The 12,329-nt window shown below is 46.2% G+C and overlaps 1 protein-coding gene across 8 annotated transcripts in view; it reads right to left on the reverse strand.

Moving 5' to 3' along the window:
• RIN2 (Ras and Rab interactor 2) overlaps positions 1-12,329 on the reverse strand; it is a 230,951-nt gene that overhangs the window by 74,223 nt on the left and 144,399 nt on the right. The window lies entirely within an intron of this gene.

The raw sequence follows: 12,329 nt of genomic DNA on the forward strand, positions 1-12,329 counted from the left end.
CGAGAGAAACTCATGCACGTGCGTGCAGGGAGACCTTGAGAAGAATATTGGCTGTACCGCCATTTGTAAGAAAACCAAATTATAAGCACCTAAATGTCCATCAATTGGAGAATGGATAAATGGAGGGTTAGAATACTACGTGGCAGTTAAAATTAATGAACCAGATTATATGCATCAACACATATATAGACATAAAAGCTCAAACAAGTTTTCATAAAAGCAAAAACAAAAAAGGTTGAAAAGGATTACATTCAGTATATGAGGTTTAAAACCAGGCAAAATTGTACTATTGAGGGTTTGTAGATATACACATAAATAAAGACAACTCCAAGATGCAGTACAGGGTTACCATCCTAAACCTCAGGAAGAGAAGTGGATGCAGGTGAGCACAGGTAGAGGGGCTCAACCTCTGGCAACTTTTCATTTCTTAAAGCAAAATGACAAAATGATGAGATCTGACGGAGCTAGTGATGTGTGTTTTAGTATCCTGTGTGATCTTCTGTATGTTTAAACGACTTCATCATCAAAATTATTAGGAAAATAAGAAAAAGGGTGGATGCGTATGAAAATGGAAAAAGGAGGAGCTAAAACGGTGGGAGGAGTGGGGTGAGCTTGGTGGGTCCCCCCTCCCATTCTAGGCCGTGGCTGGGGTCCTGGACAGGAGCACCACACACAGCCCATGAGGGACACACAGGACAGACAGGCCTGCCCTGGGAAGGCCCAGCCTCGGCCTCGGGCAAACCTCGGAGGAAAGATTCCCACTGCAGCACATTCAGCCTCTCCGCCCTCAGTCCCCTTCACGGCCACAGCTGTGATCTGAATGTCAAAATCCCAAATGGCTTTACCCAGGAAAAGCAGCTGACCCGCTCCGGCCAGGCTGTTTTGTCCCAAACACACACTACAAACTGTGGTTGTCACTCAGCAGCACTGGGATGGCAAATCACAGGTAACACTGCTTATCTGTAAAGCAGAAGGGAGGCGTGGTCATCCCAAGATACAAAGGTAGATGATGACAGAGGTTGCCCATGGCTGGATGGCTATGGGGCTCTTCAGGCCGGATGAGGGCTTTTTCAGCCCCTCCATCCCTTTCGACCCCAACTCATCCACCTGACGGCACAGATTCACCCGACAAATGGACCAGAGGCTAGGGGTCCAGAGCCAGGCCTGCTTCTGAGTGACCTGTTTATACGCCCACCAGGCCCCTCCAACAGCAAGAGTCATCCTGAAACCTCTGCCTCTCCCTGAGGTCGGCCCAGGTGTCACTGATGGGATTTGAGCTGTTCCCCACATTGTCCCCAGATACACGTGTGTGTGTGTGACTGGTTTTAATTCCTGCAGATGTTTGACCTCATCCCTATGCTCTCATGTTCTTCCAGATTTCATGCCTTGAGGGCAAACAGAGATAACTTACCACCCACCAAAGAGGACCAGTTTGAACCTAAGTTTTAGCCTTTGTCCACGTTAAAGCCAACAGTGGTTTCAATGTAAGTGCTTTATCCAAGTCAGTGCTGCCTCATCGAAATTTCTCCAAATCCACTTACACAACCCGAAACCCCAACACATCCTGGTCCCTGTAGAGAATTCCTACAAGGGGGAAGGGGCTGCCTAAGCCTGTGCCAAGCTGGGAAGCCAGCGCTTCTGTCCACAACCTTGATTGGCCGCCCAGGACATGCCGTGGACACCTGGGAAGGAGGCAACAGAGCCAAACGGCTGTTCTTCAATGAATCATTTCCAGAGATGGGCCATCAGGTTTCAGGGCACTGAGCTGGTGAGACAGTAGTTCTTGTACCAAAACACATCAGGTGTGATGGATCTCTCCAGAAAGCTCCACAGGCAGTGGCACGGTCAGGGCATGGCAGAGCCCGCCCTGATAGAGCCAGGGCACTGCCAGTGTCCGCCGTGCCCCTTGGGGAGACGGGGCTGATGTGTTGCCTCCCAAAGCAAGGAGAGGGGTTTACCAGCAGGACGGGCCCTTCTGCAGCCGCCACTGGGGGACCAAGCCAGGGGTTGGGTCTCTGGGTCCCTCCCTCATTCTGCTCAGAAAGCCAGCACCCCGGGGCTCCAAAACAAAGCACAGGAAGTGCTCACCTAGGCGATTTTCACACTCTCCGGCAGCCAGGCCAAGGGCAGGAGAAGAACTCGGGAAGTCCCAGGTTCTTTCCCGACATCACACCCAGGACTCGGCCTGGACAAGGCGGGACCTGCCGGGCTCTAGCCTGGCACAGGAGTCTACACTGATGTGGACCACTCTGTAATCATTCTGGGTAACGTCCCAGTCGGCGGGAACCTCACCTTCGGGGCCACACTTCCAGCAGCAGGCGGGCAGCGTGGAGGCAGCCAGCTTGCAGCCACTCCCGGGGGGTCTGGCAGCAAGGAGGGGTGGTGAGCGCCCCAGCTGGGGCTCGGAAAGACCTGCCTTCAAATCCCGCCTTGGCCTCCTGCCAGTTGAGTCCTGAACCCACCTGGGCCCCCTCATCCCTGGACCCTGGATGCTTTGGCGGAGAGAGTTGGATGATTAAATAGGATGATGAGATTAAAACATTCTGCAGCATGCCCCTAAATGCTCTCGCATTCTCTTCCTAGTTAAATTCTCTCTTTATATCAATGGTGACCTGCTAGGAAGCAGAGAGCTGATAAAGGTGACACTTAAAACGGACTCACACACCTCCCAGCCTGCAAAGAGGCCATTTCATCCCCAGCAGCCGACTGGATCTACAAAAGACCAGTGTTCGCAGACTCCAACCCTCCTTCTGCCTGTCTGCCCAGAAGTCTCTAATCTCGAGATCTGCCCGCTAGATGTCAATTTCCCCCACCAACCGGGAGAGAAGCTGTTGTCTGTCACCCCTGCTTGCAGGGCAGGCTGGAGGGAGGGAAAAGGGAGGGACTCCAAATCTTGTTTTCTTTCTTTTAGGGTTAGATAAAAGGAGAAAAATTCTCTTGAAGGTTAAGTAAAAATAAAACGAGAAAGTACTTATAGAGCAAGTTCTGATACAGCGCTCTTGGAATTCCAGGACCAACTCAGGAATGTTATCCGCGTTTCTGAAAAGGATGTGTCGCTGATAGATGAAGACTTGAAACCTAGGGTGTGGGAAAAGTCAAGTGCTTAGCCCTTAGCCACGGAATTTCTATTCCCCAAGTGCATTAACTTGGCCTTGGGGTGTGATTGGCCTTTACAATCCTATCAGCTTAGTGGGATTAGACCCAGCTCCAGGTCACGAACAACCACTGACCCTGACATCTGCCTTTCCTGTCTGCTTCTGCTGAGCTGGAGGGGCCCCCTGGTCTTGCGGGCACACCCCATGCTGGAGTTTTTCTGAAGCAGTCTGGAAAATAATGGACTTCCTACAAACTTTCAAATGATCTTTGCCCCCAGGAACCGTCACCATGGAAACAAAGAAGTAATGAAAGCTGCTTCCCTTCACCTGCAGAGGAGTGTCTGGGGACTAATGTTGGAGCAACTCGGAACCTTGCCCTTTTCTTTGTTTTGCTTTTACTCTGTGTGTGTCACGTCTCCCAAGAGTGTTTGCATTTACATTTTTGAAATTTAATTAAAATTACAAACATAATACATTCCCATGAAAAACACGGATTATTGTAGTTGTGGATGAAGAGTGTTGCCTGTCATATCAGTAAACAAAGGATGTCAGGGCCGTCAAGCCAGCAGCCACTGCAGTTCCCTGACTGTGCACCCTGAGGGGACTCAAAACAGGATAGTGTCCCTAGCTAGCTACGGTGCATACCAAGGAATGATGTCGATGAGCCCAGACTCTTGCATCTTTCCCATAGGTAAGTGCTAAATTCATTAATTTGAGACGTCTGTTTTTTCTTTAATGAACAGTAATCTTTCGATGTTCAGACTACTTGTTCTTTTTTGCAAAAACTCCTATATATCTGGCTCCTCCCTGACCTCTCTGGAACAGTCCCTCAGAGTTATCAACTCAGTATGTCCACCGAATAAAACATAATTCTCAACTTTCAGGTTGTGCATTTTTTTTAGTCCACATAGTTAAAACTAATCTCCCTCAGGACTTCCCTGGCAGTCCAGTGGTTAAGACTCCACGCTCCCAATGCAGGGGGCATGGGTTCGATCCCTGGCCGGGGAACTAAGATCCTGCATGTCGTATGGCACGGCCAAAAACAAACAAAACTAATCTCCCTTGACTAACACCTATAATCCCACCTACTCAGAGGGAACCACAACGATCAGTTTTGTGTGTATCACTCTTGAATGTTATCACTGTGTGCTTTTTCTACCAGATGGAATCGTACTGATGTATTGTCCTATAGCTTGTTTACACTCATTTCACCCAAGGAAATATTGTAGGATTTATCCATGTTGATACACGAAACCTTGGTTCATTCATTTTAAGTGGGAATGGTTTTCCACCAGAGGGATAAACCATGCAGGAGGAATATACTATGTATCCGTTCTATCTTTTTTTTTTTTTTTGGCTGCATTGGTCTTCATTGCTCCGCACGGCCTTCTCGTCGTGGTGGCTTCTCTTGTTGTGGAGCACGGGCTCTAGGCGCACGGGCTTCAGTAGTTGTGGCGTGTGGGCTCAGTAGTTGTGGCTCACGGGCTCTAGAGTGCAGGCTCAGTAGTTGTGGTGTATGGGCTTAGTTGCTCCGTGGCATGTGGGATCTTCCCGGACCAGGGATTGAACCCGTGTCCCCTGCATGGGCGGGTGGATTCTTAACCATTGCGCCACCAGGGAAGTCCCATCCATTCTATCTTGATAGACGCTTAGGTCGTTTCCAATATGTTGCTGTCACAATCCTTACCATAATGAACAGCCCTGTGTATTGTGTGCAACCTCAGAGAAAATGCCAGGTTCTAGGCACGTAATAGGTTGAGGTGGTACCACGTGGCTCTCCAGGGGTCAGTGTCCAGCTAAGCGCCTCCACCTTCTTTGAAAACATCCACCTCACTTAGTGTTTGCTGGTATCAGACTTCTAAGCTTTGGCTAATCTGATGAGTCCAAGTGGCTTTTTATTGTCTTAATGTGCTTTGCCCAGATTATATGCGTCAGGGAGGAATAAACTTTCCTCTACCCTTCTAGGTTCTTCTGGCTGGTCTAAGAGTTAAGAACTAAAATAAATTAAATAAATTAAAATGAGACAGAGTAACAGCAGAAAATCAAACAAAAGTTTAGTAACATGTACACATGGCAGAGACCCAGGAGAACTGAGTAACTCGCCAAAATGGCCAAAACCTTTATATACCACCTTCAGCTCAAGACAAAAGAGGATGTTGGGATAGTGGTTTGGGGCTTCAAAGGGGAGGAAGGCAGTTCACATGAGATGGAACGGCAGATGTTTGGGAAACAAAGGTTTGCTGGGCCCTGCAGAGACAATGGGACCCAGAGAGGAGTATGAACAGACTTCCTTCCACCACCTCGTTCATATTAGAGGTATTTATGGTGACGGCTCCCTTCCTGGAACAGGTCCTCTATCTGCATTCTTTTAGGCAGTTTAGGTGGAAGGTCAAAGGTTCTTCCTGAGTCTTTTTTTTTAATATTTATTTTATTCATTTACTTTGGCTGTGCCGGGTCTTAAGTTGCGGCAATGGAGACTCCTTAGTTGCGGCATGCATGCGGTATCTAGTTCCCCAACCAGGGATCAAACCCGGGCCCCCTGCATTGGAAGTGTGGAATCTTACCCACTGGACCACAGGGAAGTCCCCTTCCTGAGTCTTTTGGGTGATTGTTTTCAGCTCCAAATAATCTGCATGCCAAAGAGATATTTTGGGGTGGCAACTTTTCCTCCCCTACCTATTTTTGTTGTCTATTTGTATTTCTTCCTCGGAAGGATTGCCTGTTCATTTATTTGTTGCCGTTTTGGGGTTTCTTGATTTTTCTTAAGTTGTGGATATGAATCCATTGTCTCAAATATTTAAAAGATTTTCTCTCATCCTGTGTCTCTGTCTTTTACGTTTCGTTAAACTTTCAATGTTGATAGAATCAAAAGTTCCTTATGGTTCTTGCTGACTAAACTTTGCTAGGAAGACATACCTTATCTTGAAGTAATAAAGTCTCCTCTGTTTTATGCTAAGACACACATAGTTTTCCTATTTACATATGATGCATTTGTTTATTTGCAGGCCTTTCATCCATCTGGATTTAATTCTGAGTGTGATGTGAAGTCAGGACGAGGAGGTGAGGAGATGACTATAGTAAGGCCAGGGCTGGTTACCCATGCCCCCCCCCCCCCCCCCCCGTCCCCTGTCCCTAAACCCTGGCCCTGGGACGCCTACATCTGCCCCAAGGTGCCTTCTGCAGACCAAAGAATGTGCCCAGAAGGCTGCTTTTCCTCAATTTGCCCAAAGGCTGGGGGTGGACCAGAAGGCATGAGCTCTGCCCTGGGTTTTTCATTCCAAATGGAGAGCCAAAGGGTGCCACAGTATTTATGCCACAGTCCCTACTAGCCCTGCTGATCCAAACGGCCCCTTAACCACAATCAGAACCTTCCCGTTTACCAAAAAACAACACACACTACCTTTTTATTCCACTTTCTCCTTTGGAGTTAAAAAAAAAATACAGCCCATCTCCAACACACTCACGTAGAGGAAAAGCTAATAAGCAATCCACCCCTTCCCCATCCTCTGAGTTAAGTGAATGGTTTGACACGAGTAACTTTCTGTTTTTAGCACAAAGTAGTAAATAGCAGTATTTAGAAGAAACAAACACAAGTGAATAATTGAATATTTAAAAGCAGAATTTTGGCTAAAGGCCCGGCTTCAAATTCCTTTGGCTCTGCTAATTCAAGCAAGGCATCCTTGAGGAAATAATTTGACCCCTTAAATTTTCTCATGCATGAACTGAGGACACTCTGAGGCCTGCTTCTCAGGGCTGTTTAAGAGTCCAAGGAGGGGCTGCAGGCCAAGTCCGCAGCAGACGGGCACCTTTAGTGTTTGCCCATGGGGAGAGGGCTTAGCGATGTACCCCACCACCCTCGGAGGACAGAAAAGTGAGAGGTCTGGTTTAAGGTGTGCCAGAAGTACGGGCTGTGGTTAAGGATGCAGGATGTGCTGGCTGATTGTATCTGCTGGGGATGCAGGTCCTGCGGCAATGCCCATGAAGGAGACCTCCACGTGCTATGTCCTCCTGGGCACCTACATTCCACGGTGCTTGTTAGGGGTCTGATAAGCATGGATGTACTTTGTTTTTGTTTTTTTTAAAATAAATTTATTTATTTTTGGCTGTGTTGGGTCTTTGTTGTTGCACGTGGGCTTTCTCTAGTTGCAGCAAGCAGGGTCTACTCTTTGTTGCGGTGCACGGGCTTCTCATCGTGGTGGCTTCTCTTGTTGCAGAGCATGGGCTCTAGGTGCGGGGGCTTCAGTAGTTGTGGCACACGGGCTCAGTAGTTGTGGCGCACGGGCTTAGTTGCTCCGCAGCACGTGGGATCTTCCCCGGACCAGGTCTCGAACCCATGTCCCCTGCATTGGCAGGCGGATTCTTAACCACTGAGCCACCAGGGTAGTCCAGCATGGATGTACTTTGAATGGGTAGAAATATTTGAAATTCGGGGAGACCCAATCAGTACCGGTGCCCCTTACGTGCATTGGTACTCCTTGCAGGACCTCATCGAGGGACCAGGCTTCGGTAGCGTTTAGCCTCTTGGGCCTTCCCCACATCTGAAAAGCCCTGCAAACATCAGGCTGCACAGTGGCCTCCCTCGAGACCAGTGCTTCCGCCAGACACGTTAGGTGCTTCCCCAACGCCTTCAGGGGAAGGGAACTGGCCCTCCACGGCCAGCCCCAAGTCCCTTGTCGGAGGACGGAACCTGCTTTGTCTGGTGCACACAGACCCAGAAGGGCCCTCAGAGTCAGTTCTGGACCACTGACTGATGGGCACTGGGGTGTAAATACTCCAGATCCCTCACCTCTGTTCCTTTAAGATGGAGCCAAAGTTACCCTCAGGGGACTGTGCTTGAACTTGGACCCTTGCTGACCTTCTCTGCCCGACTCCGCTATGAGTCTCTCTTGGGAGCACTTCTTGATAAGCCACTTTCATGAAAATCTTTAGCTCTGGGTTTGTTCCTGGAGACACTGACCCAAGATGCCCCCAACCTTCCCACTTGGCCGCCCTCTTGCACCACTTGAGGTTGATGGCCCTGCATCTGGGACCCTCCTGGAGCCAGAGACTCTCTCGAATGGCTCCCACCTGGATGTAAGTTCTGCAGAGCAGGAATGGTGTCCCTCTGCCCTGTGGAGACCTCTGAACTCAGGACAGTCCGGGGCCCAGGACTTGTTGAATGAATGGGTGCTCTTCCCTCTTCCGCCTTCCACTTGGTAACTTCCCTGTTCATTTCCTTCTAGACCAGGGGTAAATCAGGACACAGAGTGGGTGGGGCTCCAGCCCGACCATTAGAGCCTCAGCTGGACACCATGGGGATGTAGCTGACGTTGTGGCAGCCACTGCAAAGGGGCCGCCAAAGAGTTTTCAATTATTCAGCAGCAAATGCACCGACGTGGTTCCACATGCAGAGAGCAGAGCTCTCTTCTGAGCCGTGATTAGGTTCTCACCGAGCGGGAGCCGTTGGCTTTAAAACACGGCCTCTCTAACGACTCAGCTGTGAACTGCTCCTGTCGACTCGTGAGAGAGACCCACACTGGCTCTACCCTGCCAGACACTTGCCAACAAACATGGGGAGGCCCAAGTATGGGGAGTAAATCGGTGCCACTTCTAGAGGCCCAGCCCAGAGCTGTCTGTTACTTTAACTATATTTGAAATGATCCTCCACAGCAAACACTGATATAACTTTAAATTTAGTTACGTTGGAAAAAAAAATTTTTTTTAAGATACACAGAGTGGGGCTTCCCTGGTGGCGAAGTGGTTAAGAATATGCCTGCCAGTGCAGGGGACACGGGTTCGAGCCCTGGTCTGGGAAGATCCCACATGCCGCGGAGCAACTAAGCCAGTGCGTCACAACTACTGAAGCCTGCGCTCTAGAGCCCGTGCTCTGCAACAAGAGAAGCCACCGCAATGAGAAGCCCGCGCACCACAACGAAGAGTAGCCCTGACTTGCCGCAACTAGAGAAAGCCCGCACGCAGCAACGAAGACCCAACGCAGCCAAAAAAATAAAATAAAATAAATAAATTCATTAAAAAATAAAGATACACAGAGTGTCTGTAGTTCCACATATGAAACACGGAAGCAGCCAGTGTGGTGTACCTTGAAACAGTCATTCGGCTGAGGTCCTGATTTACTTTGTCAGTTGTCCGAGGCCAGTGTTGCATTAGATTTTTCAAGGACCTCAGATGTCGCAGATATCGCCATATCACTGCCTGTGGCTTTGTGTTTTAAGGTGAAATAACAAGCTAACCGACAGAAGCACAAAGCTCTTTCTAAGAGTTGGCACTAATGTTTCTACAGCCCTGGCTTCAGCATTTGTGTCTGAAGTCTTGATTTTGCATATTTTAAAAAGATTTTAAAGAAATGTTTACAGGGGTGATCATTTTGTAATGTACAGAAATACTGAATCACTATGTTGTGCACCAGAAATTAACTTAGTCTTGTAGCTCAATTATACTTCAAAAACAAACAAACTGATAGAAAAAGAGATCAGATTTGTGGTTACCAGAGGTGGGAGTTGAGGGTGGGGGAGGGGAAATTGGATGAAGGTGGTCAAAAGGTACAAACTTTCAGTTATAAGATAAATAAGTACTGGGATGTAATGTAAGAGAGTAAATCCTAAGAGTTCTCATCACAAGGAAAAAAAATCTTTTCTCTTTTTCTTTTATTTTGTACCTATATGAGATGATGGATGTTTGTTAAACTTAGTGTGGTCATCATTTCATGATGTACGTAAGTCAGATCATTATGCTGAACAGTGCTGGATGTCAATTATATCTCAATAAAGCTGTGGGAAAATCAGAAAAAAAAAGAAACATATATAGAGTACTCTAGGTCAACAACAGAGAAGAAAGACATACAATGTGCTCCATCAAATTTAAGATAGTATCATTATAAGACACCATCAAGAAAAAAAAAAGATCCGCCAATTATAACACACCCTTGACTATAGGATACAAATAACTTCAGAGATGGTAAATTTTGAAAATCAGTACATCTTAGAATCGAAATGCGCTGTCAGTTGTCTTCATGGAGCTCAAGTGGAAGGGCCTGAGGTTGTGCTGGTCGATTGTTAGTGCCTTGTTTTGCTGTCTTCTTAGTAACAAACATGCTGCGTGGGACTAACATCCTGGAACTTACAAAACAGGTGCGGTCAGATGACCACCCAGCCTTCCAGCTTCCTGGGCTCCACCTGGCGCCCCCTCCAGGTGTGACAGTCTCCCAAGAGGTGCTCTACAAAGTCAGAGGCTGGAAGACTGGCCAGAGCAGATTCCCACACAGCGAGCAGGCATCTCTGCTCAGGTCCTGGGAAAAAGGAAACTGGGAGGCCGATCGCATGGGAAACTAGAGCTAAAGCCCGAATGTGCTGCCCTTTCAGCCTTCGAGCGTTCAGAGGAATCCCAGTGTGGGTAGGTTCACCACTACAATCTGCCTTGTCCACCCACTCATCGGTTCAGCCACAAAAGTTGTTCCTACAGTTAAGAAAACTATGCAAAACTTGAAGCAAAAAAAGTTCCCTTCAAAGTCCTAGTTGGGCACCATCTAACAAGCCTGCCTAAGGGTCGCCTGGGATATCATTTTGTTCAACTCTTCTTTTTTTTATTTTTTTGTCTGAATCGCATGGCTTGCGGGATCTTAGTTCCCCAACCAGGGATTGAACCCGGGACCCCGGCAGTGAAAGCGCCGAGTCCTAACCACTAAAGAGCCAGGGAATTCCCTCAACTCTTTTCTTTTGATGAAGGCTCAGACTCTGTAAAGTCAGATGCAGAACTTGTGGAAAATTGATACGGTGCAAATGATATTTGTTTGGCAGAAAAGATAACCCCAAAGGTTTTGGTTTTATTGCCCTGTCCACGTTGAGCCAGTTTTGTGTTAGGCTGAATTATATAAAATTGCGGTGTTGGAAGGTCAAAAAATGGTTGCATATCGCCAATATCAAGCCCATATATAACCTTGCAAAGTTAGATACACAAAGCTGGCTAGTGGTAGATGTTAAAGCTGGTTCAAGATAAAATACTTTTGTCCACTCTTTCTTTCTTTCTTTCTTTCTTTGAAACAGCTTTTTATTAAACAGCAAAGCATAACGGCAACACAACTTTAAATATTTGAAAATTAGGTCACAAAGGGATGCAAAATGTTTTCAGTATGACTATTATATATTCATACAGCTAAAGTCATCAAATCTTACACCAATACAACCATTAAGATTATTCCATGATTAGCCTAAATTTAATAACCATAAACTATATTAGTGGATCTCTCTTCCTATTTAATATTTTAACATTACTTCTGATACTGATTTCTTTACCAAATGGAATCTACAAACTAAATTTTAAAAAACTGTTAAATGACTAAAACTCTGCAAACCAGTAGTTGGGTTTACAGAAAATTCTGGGAGAAGTAGATAAAATACTGAGAAAGCATCAATTAGTATACATGTAAAACTCTCCCATTTTATTCATGATTCTGATACTAATACACTTTTAAGGAACTTTGCAAAGTTGATCATCTGGGCACTGCAAATAAACCTGAGACCAAACTTTATTCCCTTCTAGGTGTGGTTTACATAAGGTTAGCCAAACTTAATCCATTTTCTTATATATTCCCCCCCCCCAAATCTAATCTGTGCCAGAGATAACACAAATCTGGACTAAAAACATTTGGAGATGGTTACAAGTACTTACCAAGTACTGAATACTTTTCCTACCCTATTTCTATTTTTCCTCAAAATTTTCTGTTTCAAACACACACACAACCAGAGCTCATCTTTTCAGATATCAAGTGGATTATTTTGTGCAAAGGAAGTTTTTAATGACAAATCTTCCCAGTACGATAATTCAGTTTCAAAGAAAAATCTTCATCTTTATAGCCCCTGTTTTCAATTGATTAAACAGAAACCAACTATCCTATCTTATTACTACATATAACAAATAAGCCCTAAACTGAGAAAGTATCTTATTTTGGTTAAGTTTCAACAGAGTTCAGGCTACTCTCTTAGATGATTAACTAAGATTACTTTTTACAAATGTGAAACCAATTTTTTCCTTAGGGGAAGGAAAATGGGAAGAAAGCAAATGGAGAAGAGGCACACGATGGTGGACAGGGTATATAAGGTTGTGCATTCAGTCCATGATCTTGGTCACTTTTTCACAACACGGTGGTTATTTTCTTGTATCTCTAACTATGCCTATAATAAAAGACAATGCTAAACCTATAAATCAAAGCAAATTTGACATAACATTCATTTTCAAGTT

The sequence above is a fragment of the Eschrichtius robustus genome, chromosome 16 (assembly GCF_028021215.1).
Source record: "Eschrichtius robustus isolate mEscRob2 chromosome 16, mEscRob2.pri, whole genome shotgun sequence".
Lineage (NCBI taxonomy): Eukaryota > Metazoa > Chordata > Mammalia > Artiodactyla > Eschrichtiidae > Eschrichtius > Eschrichtius robustus.